General features: G+C 38.0%; 1 pseudogene; it reads left to right on the forward strand.

The window, feature by feature from the left end:
- Nucleotides 1-13,234: 13,234 nt before the first annotated feature.
- On the forward strand, nucleotides 13,235-13,334 carry LOC122737743 (annotated as a pseudogene).
- Nucleotides 13,335-14,579: the final 1,245 nt, after the last annotated feature.

Consider the following 14,579-nt stretch of genomic DNA (forward strand, 5'->3'; position numbering starts at 1 on the left):
AAGATAGTCCTGGTTCTCAAGGAGCTCAGGATCTGATGGAGGAGATAATGTGCACAACAGCTGTATACAAATAAGCTTTGAATGCCAGAGGATTTTAATTTTACCCTGAAGGTGATAGTCATTGAAGTTTATCAAGTAGGAAGATGACAGGTCAGACTTATGCTTCAAAGATCACTTTGTAAGCTGAGAAAAGGATATACTGGAGAGAGGAGAGACTTGTGGTAGAGAGATTAACCAGCAGACTATTGCAATAGTCCAGGTGTGAGGTGATAAGGGCCTGCACTATGATGGTGGCAATGTCAAAAATGAGAAGGGGGCATATTCCAGAGATGTTATGAAGGTAAAATTGACAGGCCTTGATAACAAATTAAATATAGGGAATAAGAGATAGTGAATAGTCAATGACAATACATAAGTTGCAAACCTGGGGGACTGGGAATATAGTGGTGCCCCAAAAATAATATAGATATTTCTAATGGGGAAAGATTTTGGGGAAAAGATAATGAGTTGAATTTTGCACATGTTGAGTTTAAGACGTCTATAAGACATCTAATTTAAGATATCTGAAAGGTGGTTGGAAATGAGAAATTGGAAGTTAGCAGAGAGATTGAGGCAGGATAGGTAGATTTGAGAATCATAATAACAATAATTTAACAATCATCATAATAATCATTTAATTATCTTAAAGATTAAAATTAATGCTATGATAGCTGATGAGATGACCAAGTGAAATAGAAGAAGAGAAGAGGACCCAGGACATGGGCCAGGTGGACACACCTATGTGAGCAGGAAGGACTCCAAGGAAGATCCAACAAAGGAGACTAAGAAAGAATGGTGAGATAAGTAACAAGAGAACTTGAAGAGAGTAGTGATCAAATAAGATAATATTTGCAAAGTACCTGTTACAATGCCAGGCTCATAATAAGTAAGCTTTTAATACATCCTTATTCTCTTCCCTTAGGGCCATGGGAACCTAGAGAGAAGAGAAGAACAAAAGAAAGACAGTGATCAACAGTGTCAATGACTTCAGGAAGGTCAAAAGGGAGGAGGATTGAGAAAAGACTATTAAATTTGTAATTAAGAAATCATTAGTAACTTTGTAAAGATTAGTTTTGGTGGAATATTAAAATCCGAAGTCAAATTGTAGAGGGTTAAGAAGAGAGTAAGAGGGAAGCAAGTAGAGGCCCCTATTATAGATGGCATTCTCAGTTTTGCCACATAAGAGAGGAAAGGTATGAATGGATCAAGTAAGGGTAATTCAAGAATTTTTCCAGTAAATGAAATCAGATTCAATGACCCATAATTTGAAGAATCCATTTTCTTATACATTTTGAATATTGGAACATTTCTTTCCAATCCTTTAATACTGCTTATTTTATCTCTTAGGACCTTCGTTAACTCATTTGTAAAATAAGAAAATTGCCCTGACTGGTCTCAAAGGTCTCTTCCAAGTCTAAAATTCTACAATCTAGTTCAATCCTCTCATTTTACAGATAAGGATACTAAGTCCCCAAGATGAAAAAGAAGTTTCCCAAGGTCATATTGTTAGTGGCAGAGGAAGGCCTAGAAGCCAGGTCTATAGATTCCTACTTTCCCCCACTGTCACAAATGAAAAGTTTTGGTTAAGAAAAAAAAATGGAGGCTCATCTCCAAGGAATAATCTCATTATTTCCTTCAAACTAAACTATTAATAAAAGAAACTGTATTTTTAATAGTGCATAGCTAGCAATCACTAAGCCAACAAATCTCTCTAACCAGAACAGCTTGTGTTTATGAAACAGAGTACATTTGATTACTATTTGGCCCACTGGATGGAAGAGAAATTTAATTATTGAGGTTTCTGAGATGCCGCACTGATTCCAAATTTAAAATATTAATCTGTAATTTCACTACTGCTGTTCAACAAAAGGCAAGAGAAAAATCCATTCACAGTAATGATTCAGACCAGGACAGAAATGAAATATCTGTCTACATCGATCATTTTCAGAATTTGTTTCTATCTTAATTTATTTGAACATGATCTATTTTAAAATTCAGGTGTTTTTGCATATCAATTTATAAATATAATGAAGATTATTTCACTAAAAATTTTAATGATAAAACAACTAATTTGGGAGAAAATTTAAGCTATCAAGAATCAAAATGTTCCTGTTTATGCCAGGTACTGTGCTTGGTACTGGACTTTCAAAGACAAAATAATCTCTTTCCTCAAAGAAATTACATTCTATTGGGGAGGGAACAACTATTGGTTGTGAAAGGTCAACCACCAGCCCAATTCAAAGAGTAGAAAATTCTAAGCCATTGTATCTAACTCATGCCCACGAGGCTCAGCTACCCACTTCAGTGTAAAATAATTAGAGTTCGTAAGGGCAAAGTATTGATGAGGAATATTTTTTTTAATGAATGAATGGAATGACCAAGGAGTAAACATTAGAAAAGTAATAAATATCCCTGAAATATAATTCCCATGACTCAGTTCATCATTGTGAGAAATGAGGACTTGTCTCCTCTCGATGTAGATCTAACAGTCAGTCATACCCCCCCTGACCCGTTTGTAGGACAAAGGTCTCAGATCCCCTCCTCCCCCTCAAATTAGCAAGGTCACGAGGTTCAAGGAGCCTCAATAAAGTCCGCTCCAGAGTTGTGTCCATATAAGGAAGTATAAGGTCCACTCCCAAGTTATGCCCATACAAGGAAGAGGGGTGGGAATATTGCATTCCGATTAGCTAGTTTTTGCACCCCACCAGTGATGAAAAAGGGGAGGGTCCATTTGCGTTAGGGACTAGGGTATAAAACAGGGCCTGCAAGCCCCGTTTCTGGGCACCCACTAGCTGCACACTAGGGTGCCTTCTTCTCATGAGAAGAAAATAAAGCCTTTGTCACTTTGCTGCTGAGTTCCTGAGAATTATTGAAGAGGATGGATTTTTCCCTCACAATCATGCTTCTAAATTCTTATTTTATAGGTATTTTCATAAAATATTAATGCTTTAATTATGCATTTGTTTAATGTATACTGTAGTGGAAGCAATACCCTAAACCTCCACTTACATACAAATTAGGCTAGTGTTTCCTTAAAAGGCATTGAAGCGGGCAGCTAGATGGCGCAGTGGATAAAGCACGGGCCCTGGATTTAGGAGTACCTGAGTTCAAATCCAGCCTCAGACACTTGACACTTACTAGTTGTGTGACCCTGGGCATGTCACTTAACCCCCATTGCCCTGCAAAAACAAAACAAAACAAAACAAAACAAAACAAAAAGGCATTGAAGCAATCCTTGAAACTTAATTGGTCCTGGGAACTAAACACTTGAGCTATTGACATCACTTCTTCATTGCTTGGTATAAAATAGTCACAGAAAAAAACCCTCCAGAAGCTTTCTAATCCTTGGCTGTTGGATCAACTTGAAGTATCCTCAACTGAATCAACTTGAAGTATCCTCAATGCATATTCTTGTTAAATATCCTTCCCCTGCTAGGGCTAACTATTCTTCTCTTATTCATTGTTGAATGGCATACAAGTGACTCATTTTGTTTCAACATGGAACATAAACTAACAGAGAACTCTCCTAAGTCAGCCCTGTTGAGAACATACCCTTAATATGAGTAGGCAGCATGGTAGGTATAGTGGAGAGCACCTTGGACATGGATTGATAAGACCTAGTTTCATGTCCTAACTCCACCACTTATGAGGTGGTACAGCCCAAGTTATCTCATCTGTAAAATGGGGATAATAGTGCTTTTATTATTTTCAACTTCATAAGGAGTTGTTCGTAGGATCTCCAAATAAGTTAAGGTATGAAGAATGTTTGATAAACTGGAAATTACATAAAAGGGCTATGATTATCTTAGATTTATAAGTTCCCAGAGGACTGCTCCTACCCTAGTGACTAGTGGGGATAATAATAGCACTGACTTTCCAGGATTGTTGTAAGTATTAAATGAGATAATATCTATGGAGTGCTTAGTGCAGTGCTGGACACATAGTAGGGGCTTAATAAATGTTTTAAGAAAAACTTTGAATGTATAAGCTTTTTTGTTATTATAAATACCCAAATTAACTATCAAGGACATAGGAAGAAAGATGCTATCTGTGATCAGAGAAAGAATTGATAAATAGAAGTATGTATAGAATAATTTTACACATACACATATACATATACATATACATATACATATACATATTTACAAACACATATATAAGGGGCAGCTAGGTGGTGCAGTGGATAAAGCACTGGCCTTGGATTCAGGAGTACCTGAGTTCAAATCTGGCCTCAGACACTTGACACTTACTAGCTGTGTGACCCTGGACAAGTCACTTAGCCCCCATTGCCCTGCAAAAAAAAGTCAGACAAACACATATATATACATGAGTATGTGTGTGTGTGTCTAATGGTAATCATCTCTATGGTGGGTGGAGGGAAGAAAAAAGAAATGTACACACTAATTTTGTTATACATTTAAAAGGAATAGCAAATTGTGTATAGTAGATTTGCAATTTCATGAATAATCATTTTTTATTGTACTATGTTATGGAAATGCTTGCTTTATTCCATAAATTATAAAGAACAGAAAAGAGAAAAGAAATAAATGTTTGTTCCCTTCCCCAATTTGCATATGGGAGAGAGAAGAAGAGGCTTGTATCCCTAGCATCTAACACAGGGTCCTGGATATAATAGCATGTAAGAGAGCACCATGTTAGATGCTATAATGTCAAAACATAATTTAATTTGTTGAATTAAAGTGAATTGAATAAAGTTGTCCTGTCCTCCACCATGAGGTATAGATATAAGTGCTGGATATTCATTGGTAAAGGAAACTTCCTTTATTAATGCATATAGTCATTTTCTCATCAATTTATAGTTTTAGGAGAGCTGTCTAGGGCATTGAGAAGTTCAGTGATTTCTCCAGGGTCACACAGCTGGGGTCACACAGCTGGTATATGTCAGAGGCAAGACCTGAATATGTCTTTCCAGCTCAGCTCTCCTCACTTCCTCTTTTGTCTTCACAGCCTCTTGCCATGAAGTATATGAACATATAAATCACAAGAGAAAGTTATCAATACTACTTCTAAGGATCTCCAGGAATTAGATATTCTACAATTTTACTTCTTGGTTGTTCCAATATTTAATCACAGTCAAAAAGATGCCTAACCAAACTGTAATAAAGCAATTGAAACCTATCCCCTCCTAAAGAAAGAGAATATTACCCTTCATAAAATAATTCTAAACAATATTCATAAAGAGATTTTTCACTTAAACTGGTAGTGGTTGTTTTCCTTTGTGTTTGAAGAGGATCAAAATGACATCACTATGTTGGGGTCAAAGTCAAGTGTATTTGACTGTGGCTGATCAGACCAATATGAGCATGGAATTCTCTACCACAGATCAGGCAGAAATAGTCCATATGAACATTTGGAATAGAGAAGTTTCTGTATTTGAACATCTTACATTTCTTTTGAGCTACTGCCATTCTGCTTTGCTCATAGAGCACAGTGCTTTCTTTGATGCAGGCGTGCCATGCTGGACAGTCCTTTGACAGTGTCTCCCATGTCTCACAATCAATATCAAAGTTTTTCAGAGAAACTTGGGTGTCCTTGTATCACTTCTTCTGACCTTCATGTGAGAGGTTGCCTTGTGTGAGTTCTCTGTAAACTAGTCTTTTAGGCAAACATATGTTTGGCATTTGAACAATGTGGCCAGCTCATTGGAGTTGCACTCTCAGCAGTAGTTTTTGAATGCTTGTTAGTTCAGCTCAAGAAAGGACCTTAGTGTCCATTACCTTGTCTTGTCAGGTAATCTTTGTTTGTTTTTTTGGTTTTTGTGGGGCAATGAAGGTTAAATGACTTGCCCAGAGTCACACAGCTAGTAAATGTCAAGTGTCTGAGTCCGGATTTGAACTCAGGTCCTCCGGAATCCAGGGCTAGTGCTTTATCCACTGTGCTATCCAGCTGCCCCCTTGTCAAGTAATCTTAAGAATCTTCCTGAAAATTCAAATGGAAATGATTCAGTTTCTTGGCATGGTACTGTCAGACTGTCCAGGTTTCTCAGGCATTCAATGATGAGGTAGGCATAACAGCTCTATAGACCTTCAGTCGGTACTCAGTCTAATAACTCTTCTCTCCCACACTTTCCTTTGGACCCTCCCAAACACTGAACTAGCTCTGGAAATGTGTGCATCAACCTCATCATCAATGTGGAAAGAATACTGCCAACGTAAGTGAACTTATCCAGAGCATCCGAAATTTCTCCATTTGCTTTAACTGATGGTTCCATGTATGGATGGTGTGGAGCTGGCTGGTAGAGAACCTCTGTTTTCTTGGTGTTAATTGTTCTGTTGCATCTCACCCTTAGAGGCTGCACTGAGTGTACAATCATAGGCAAACAAAAATTCATGCACCATTTCTCCTTATAGTTTAGTCTTGGTTTAAGATTAATAGTTTACCATCAGTGTAGTAACCAGAGTGGTTTGCCATTTCCTTCTCCAGCTCATTTCATGGATGAGGAAACTGAAGCAAAAGGGTTAAGTGACTCACCCAGAGTCACAGCTAGTAACTGATTGAAATCAGATTTTAACTCCAGGCCCAGCACTCTATCCACTGTGCCACCTAGCTGCCCTTCAGAAAGTAAAGGCATAAATAGGGAATTATATTCTGGATCTGATTCTCATCGATGTGGTGGAATTGTTTGCTAGGGTGGAAAGGAAGGGAACAAGTGAACTGACCAAGGAAGAAATGGTAAGAAATAATCCAACATGCTCAATAGATTTGGGAAATAGATTACAAAGGGTTTAAAGAGAAAGACAAATCCTAGGAACTTAAATTTGACAAGAGGAGCCTTGTCAGGAAGCCCTCAAAAATAAATTCTGAAGACATAAAGACAATTTCACCAAGAAGGAAAAAGGAGTTACCTTAAGAGATCAATGGGGAGAACTCACCTAACTTAGATTTTGAAGGGATATGAGACATTTTTTTTTTGATATGCAAGTGTGTGGATGTTTCACTCAACTATGCTTGTTTGTTGCAAGGGAGTTGTTTGTTATTGCTTTGTTTTGTTGTTGTTGTTTTTTTTAATTTGGGGATGAGGGAAATAGCAATGGCAGTGCCAAAAAGAAGGGGGGAAAGTCACTGAGGTATTTTTTTAATGCAGGTTCAGAAAAAGACACAGGCAAGTAGCACAGCTTTGAAACTAACATTGAATGAATTCTTTTCTTTACAATGCAAGCTACACACAAGAGTCTGGGTTTTCCGCACAATATTCTTTTTTCTGTTCTTCTGAGGATATGGGAATTATTATATTTGATGATGTTTTTCAAGTTTCAACAACAACAAGATGATTAAAAAAAGATGTGCAAAAATATTTTTAGTTGCTCTTTTTGTGGTATCAAAGAATTGGAAATTGAGGGGATGCCCATCAATTAGGGAATGGCTAAAGAAATTGTGGTTTATGAATGTAATGGAATACTATTGTGCTGTAGGAAATGATAAACAGGCAGATTTCAGAAAAACCTGGAAAGACTTACATGAATTGATGCTGAGTGAAATGAGCAGAACCAAGTGTGATGTTTAAAATCTAAATTGTGGTCGCCTTAAATTAAAAAGCTTCAGTACCAGTCTTTGGGCAGTAAAGATTCCATAAGGCAAGTAACATCAGCCCAAGTGGGTTGATATGAATTAAATATAGTCCTTAACTGTGAAATTACAGTGTTTGGATTTTTCTCAAAACTAGGGATGATTGATTTCCATGCGCTCAAGTCACTTGGTCTAAAGGGGCTATATTTTCTGACTTGAATTGGTGCTCCTTATTTCATCACACAAGAGAACATTGTACACAGTGTCAACAACATTTTGTGATGATCAACTGTGATAGACTTAACTCTTCTCAGTAATACAATAATCCAAGACAACGTCAAAAGACTTATCATGGAAAATGCTCTCCACATTCAGAAAAAAGAACTATGGAGTCTGAATACAGACTGAAGCATACTATTTTCACTTTTATTGTTACTTTTTTGTTATTGTTCTTGTTTATTCTTTCTTGCTTTTCCTCCCTTTTGTTCTGATTAATGTGGAAATATGTTTAACATGATTATAATGTCTAAACCTATATCAAATTGCTTGCTGGCCTCAGGAGGGGGAAGGGAAGGGAGGGTGGGAGAAAAATTTGGATCTCAAAAAATATCTTTACATGTAATTGAGAAAAATGAAAAGTAAAAATAAATTTTTTTTAAAAGATGTGCAGAAGACTGAAGAAAAAAAGATAGCATCTGGAGTGCTAATGCTCAGAATAATCTGATACCCTTGAGAGTATCAACAAGAGGTGGGTAATTCTGTTTGATTGTTAGCTATGTTGGGCAAAAGAGGATGATTAAGAGGATGCTCAGATGAATGGGATGATGATATTGGATGACAGAAAAAAGGAATGATTCTTCAATACTTACTTTGCTTCTGTTTTCTTTGCCAAAGACAAAAATCTCTGGACTAGAAAGAACAAAATATAATAATAATGCCAATAGAGTAAAAGAGAAGGAAAAAGAAGAAAGTAATAAAGACAGAAGAAAATTTAAGATATATTATACCAAAAACAATTGACCTGGAAAATAGGTCAAGAGAATAATAAAAGAATCACTGGACTCGCTGAAAACCATGGTTTAAAAAAAAGAAAAATGCCAATACATGCCATACATCAGATTTCAAGAAACCATACATTTAAACTGCCCTCACCATTTCCAATCTCTTCTCTCTCCAATATACCACTCATACAGCTACCGTATCACTTCTCTCCTCAGTAGTCTGTGGTGTCTCCATATTGCCTCTAAGATTAAGTGTAGATTCTTAGCTTGATATTGAAAGCCCAACAAGCCTTTCTAGAATTATTCCACATCACTCCACCTCATAGATTCTCTATTCTAACCCAATTAGCTCAATCAACCTCTGTGTCTTTACAGAAGCCATTCCACACAATTGGAACGTACTCTTCTTCAACTCTGCCTCCTAAAATCTTTACATTTTTCTAAGGTTTGCCTCACATGCCACTTCCTATAGTAAATTTTTTCCAGATTCCTATTGTTAGCGCAGACTATACAAATTATCACATATGATCTTATCTGAATGTTATATTTCTCCAGTAGAATGTAAGTGTCTGGTGGCTGGGGTCATTTTGTTTTGTCTTTCTAGTAGCTTTAATAACTTTGGTGCCTAAATCCACGAGTGAATGAATTGTTCAAGTCATTCAAGCAGACTTTATTGCCTAAGTTACCAGATGCTATAGGTACATTCTTAATTGATACCAGTTGCCCAAACTTCATGGATAGACTTTCCCTCTTTGAGTCAAACAGAGTAAAGAAGAAACACAAGCTATTTTTAATGGCTATGTTAAAAACTTTTAGCAAGTTAAAGATGAATTTGAAATATAGATTGTACTTGGCTTTTGCTTTTAAGGTGCTTATATGTGGAGTGAGTATAAAAGAGAGCTTCATTATGAACCTCTGATAAATCTAATAGATGACATTTTATAAAACAACTATATAGCTTGCCTATATTCTGTACAAAAATGAAACAAAATGAGGGTCATAGAAAGCTTAAGGCTATTAGACTATTTCATAGTTTCCTATGGAGGGGCTTAATTTATTTTTTAATTTGGATAAGTTTACTGGTTAACTTAAATCATTTCCTTTTAACTGCCATCCAAGGCAGTTCCTTTCTAATGTCCTAAGACAGAAGGAACAGCAGGTAGGTATCACCAGCTGCTGGCTAAACAGATGTCAGAACAGCAGTTGTTGCTATAATTAGCATTATAACATAAGACAAAAAACATAGCACGTTTCTTAGTTGTGCCCCACTAAGAGGAAAAACAGACCACAGCAAAGGAACAAAGATACCATGTTCTTTTCAGGGCTCTTCAACAGGTACAGGCTGTATCAAGTTAACCTTTCGCTGAGTGACTGTTAATAACACATCTTATATTCTGACTCTAATATTTTTCTTTTTCTAATTATTTTTTTTGGAGGGGCAATGAGGGTTAAAGTGACTTGCCCAGGGTCACACAGCTAGTAAGTGCCAAGTGTCTGAGGCCAGATTTGAACTCAAGTACTCCTGAATCCAGGGCTGGTATTTTATCCGCTGCGCCACCTAGCTGCTCCTTAACTATTTTTTACTGAATAAGATAAAGGTAATGAGGCCCATAATTGCAGCTTTCCCTTTTCCCTGCTGTCAAAGAAGGAGGTGGTGGTCAAATAAAGTTTTCCCAATTTCTACTGGTTCCAGAAAGGAAGTCAATAACATTTGCCAGATCCGGGTATAATTCTCCTATCCTATACATAAACCAAAAATGAACAAACCTTCACCTAAGTGGTAGCTAGGACCACATTTTAGCCTGGAATGTTACCCAAATAGCATAATAAAAAAATACGTGTATACCAGATTAATAAGAATAGACATTGCATTGCAAAAGAATTCTTCATTTTGTAAAATGATACAGAACAATTGATAAGGAACATTGATATGGAATAATTAAATAGAGCACTTCCAGAGAACAATTAATATTATTCCATTTACACTGTTCAATTTATACAATTTTCCTTATAAAGCAAGGTGTACATCTATCAATCCATCAATATCTATTAAGCACCTACTATGTGTCAGGCTCTGTGCTATGTGTTTGGAGATGCGAAGACAAAAATTAAACCATTCCTGCCCACAGGAAGCTTCCATTCTCCTGAGAGAGACAACATATTCTTAAATTAGTAAATACAGTATAAGTAGAGGATAACTGGGGAAGGGGGAATTCTGCAGCAATTGGGGGGGGGGCAGAAAAGGTTTCATTTAGCTTTTTAATTTTTTTTTTTTTGGCGGGGCAATGAAGGTTAAGTCACTTGCCCAGGGTCACACAGCTAGTAGGCAGAAGTACTTAAAACAGGGTTCAGTAATAACATATAAATACTATTATAATCTCTTTGTGTTCAGTATCACATTGTTAAGCTTCATCTAAACATGAAACCGTTTGTGGGATCGTTGATTAGGCATGCTACATTTCACCTGGTCTCCTTCAGAGTTCATGTTCCTAACTAGTAAGCTAGGGTTTGGAGTACTCCTCTTGTTAATACTTGTCTTCTCTGATAAGGAAGCTTCCTTTACTGAACCCAGGGCCTCTGGAATTCACAAGATCATCTCTAAGCCTGGACACATTCTGTTGCCTTCTGAGGAAGGGAAGCAAAGCAAACAAAAAAAGGCAGCAAGGGCCCAGGTGTAAGCATTTGTACATGAATCTATGGAGTGTGCAAGTGGTGAAAGAATGAAGAGAATAACAAACCCCATACTCCTATCTCCTCTAGGAAGTATAGAAACTATGAGCACTACAGCTGTCTCTTCTTCCAAAGCAGACATTGGGTCAGAGGCTTCTCCAGCTCAGTAGCCAATGAGGCAATGGCATTGTCTTCTGTATGGAGAGTCAGCATAAACATATACCCCACACCCAGTGATAAAGTGCTACACTATTCATTCATTCATTCATCCATCCATTTATCTATTTATTTTTTTCATTTATTCATTTGTCCATTTATTCATTCATTTATCTATGTTTGTCCATTAGTTCATTCATTTATTTATTTTTTTGCGGGGCAATGAGGGTTAAGTGGCTTGCCCAGGGTCAAAGAGCTAGTGTCATGTCTAAGGCCAAATTTGAACTCAGGTCCTCCTGAATCCAGGGCCAGTGCTTTATCCCCTGTGCCACCTAGCCGCCACCAACACCATATACTTATCAAGTGAAAAGACATGCTGATTATTCACTAGGTGTGAACATGACCTAGATACCTCCCTGGGTGCCACGGGAAGGCTGTCTAATTGGCTAGTAGATTTGGTGCCTTATAAGGCCTCTGGGCCTTGTAAAAAACTAGCAAGCTAGTTGAAACTAGAAAGTTGAGTGCTTGACATTTGAAAAGTGTTACAGCTAAACTCATGACAAATTGGGGGATGGGGTAAGAGCAGAAACCCAAGCTACATTTTGTTCTCTTCCTCTCATTCTAAACCCCACCCACTCAACATGGTTGAAAGAGCCATGTAAATTTGGAAAGGTATAAAGGATTTGGGGCTTTCCTCTATGGTTCAGCAACATCTCCTGAATGGCTGATAGCAATGTGTCTTGGGAAACATGGATAGACTAGATGTGATGAACACATGTTCAACACAATACAAAGATCCCAGCAGAAAAGCTACATTATATTCCAGAGGAGTATCATGAGAACTCCATCAAAAGGACCTCTAGGAACTGAGTTACCATTTTGCCACGTATTCTTTGAACTTGAGCACACTTTCACCTGGACTCTGATTGTACTGGTAGGATAGTGTGGGTCACATTTAGGGGGAATGTTTGGGCCAACTATATAATCTTAGTAAATACCCTTTTCTAGAAGCTAATTACTGTGTGACTATGAGCAAATCATTTTCCATTTCTAAATCTCAATGTCCTCATTTATAAAATTAGTTAATTGGACTTCATTTCCTACAGTTTATCCAGCTCCATCTTCCTGTGATTCTCTGAACACCTTCATAAAAATTAAAATGCTAAAAAGAACAGGGTCATGGACTTTCAGCAGACCTTACAAGTCCTTCTTCCAAGATGTAGCTGATTCATTAATCAATACCCTGACTAGAGTTGTTCCACAAGCTTTGAATCCAAGAAAACAATTACCAAGCCCACACGACCCACTGTATGATGGAGAATCTTAATCTGCTTCCTTTATCTACCAGATACAAGTTAGGCATTGAGCTGATGCTTTGCACCACTGTAGGCCCAAGGAGATAGGCTAGGAGAGAGAATTTGAGGAAAAGCCAACCTCCCTCCCCACTGGAGGTCAGCAGTTAATGTGGAAGTCTACTTCAGTTGCCTCTGCTAGATAACTCAGACCTAGATGAGATTCCAGAACCCATTAAGTATAGTTGAAAAGAAGGAATTCATGACATTTCCCAGAAGTAGGTGTTGATTTTCCCCCAAGGCACTAAACCCTGTGAAGACCAAAACCATGTTTCCTTCCTCCCCCCTTACTATGGCTTTGCTTGGTTCAAGTTATTCTCTTAATATGTAGACAAGTTTGTGGTTTCTTTCCAGAGACAGCCTTTGGTTACATCTTTATTTGGTGCCTTTATTTAATGCCTGAGACTCAAACTATCCAATTCGTGGCATGGCTTAAGTGCCTTAGACTTAATACCAGTCTTACACTAACTCCATCAAAAAAAGAGGAGGGTGCTCGCTTCGGCAGCATGTATACTAAAATTGGAACAATGCAGAGAAGATTAGCCTGGCCCTGCACAAATTCGTGAAAAAAGAGGGAAGGTAATCTGACACAAGTGACTCTTTATGAAATCATGCTGAATTTTTCTTCTGTGGAACCACACTTTACTCCTTCTTTTGAAAATCACTAAGCCAGTTGCCTATCTCCAACTTTTTGAATGCAAGTTCAGATCTCCATTCCATAAAATCCAATAAAAATGAAGACCTTATGACATCTATAAATTTCAATATCCTTGGAACATGATTAATTTGTACCCAAAGCTCTAAGCTTCACTAAGAATAGGCCATGATATTAAACATACCTTATTAACTTTATGAACACAAGTGATCATACCCAGAATGTCCTATCTTAGAATTCACTTTGTCAGAGCAGCTAAGTGGCACAGTGGATAAAGCACTGGCCCTGGATCCAGGAGGACCTGAGTTCAAATCTGGCCTTGGACACTTGACATTTATTAGCTCTGTGACCCTGGGTAAGTCTCTTAACCCTCATTGCCCCACAAAAAAAAAAAATATGCTTTGTCATTTTCTCTTAGGGTTCTTGTTCCTTAGACTATACTACCTAGTTCTTCAGTAATGTTAAGAATTTGGATGAAAGTCTCTTTCTCCATACTTCATACTCTCTTCCATGGAGAGTTGAAAGCATAAGCAATAAATGACAGAAATTTATAACTCTTGAAGATGTTGGAGGAAAGGCAGTAAACTCTTGGTGCTCCTGACCCAATCACTCCAAAAAACTCCAAATAATTCCATAAGACAATTCCTGGAGCAGCAGAACCCACAAAAGGATGGACTGAGATCATTTTCCAGCCAAAGATGGCTTAGAAGGTCAGCAGGAGGGGGGCTGCTGTGCCAGGGTGGGAATGGAGCCCAACCCCACAGTTGTACTGACAAAGATCCAGCCCCAGGCTAGCCACACCAGAGAGAGACCCCTGGAGCCTCTGAATTGGCTATAGTATAAGCTCATGGTCTAGTGGGAGGGCTGAGCGGTTGGCATGGGGAATATAGGGGTTTCTGCTGGCACTGAGGCAGAACTTGGTTGTTTCACCCCTGCTGCAAATCAGGAAGCAGGCTTGAGTGGTGGCAGCCCAGGTTGGGGAAGGTACAGGTTCACGAGAGCTAACAACCTCAGCAAACAAAATTTTGTTGCCTGGTTAAATAGCAAGTTGGTCTGGGGTTATTTACAGACCAGAGTACAGGCCAGGCAAGCAAAGAACCTGCCCCTCCTTAAATCATACCACCTTGGAATGCCTGAAGCTTGGGACAGTGCATCCTGAAAGCAGTGCCCCACTTTAAG

This window comes from Dromiciops gliroides, chromosome 1 (assembly GCF_019393635.1).
Source record: "Dromiciops gliroides isolate mDroGli1 chromosome 1, mDroGli1.pri, whole genome shotgun sequence".
NCBI classification, from domain to species: domain Eukaryota; kingdom Metazoa; phylum Chordata; class Mammalia; order Microbiotheria; family Microbiotheriidae; genus Dromiciops; species Dromiciops gliroides.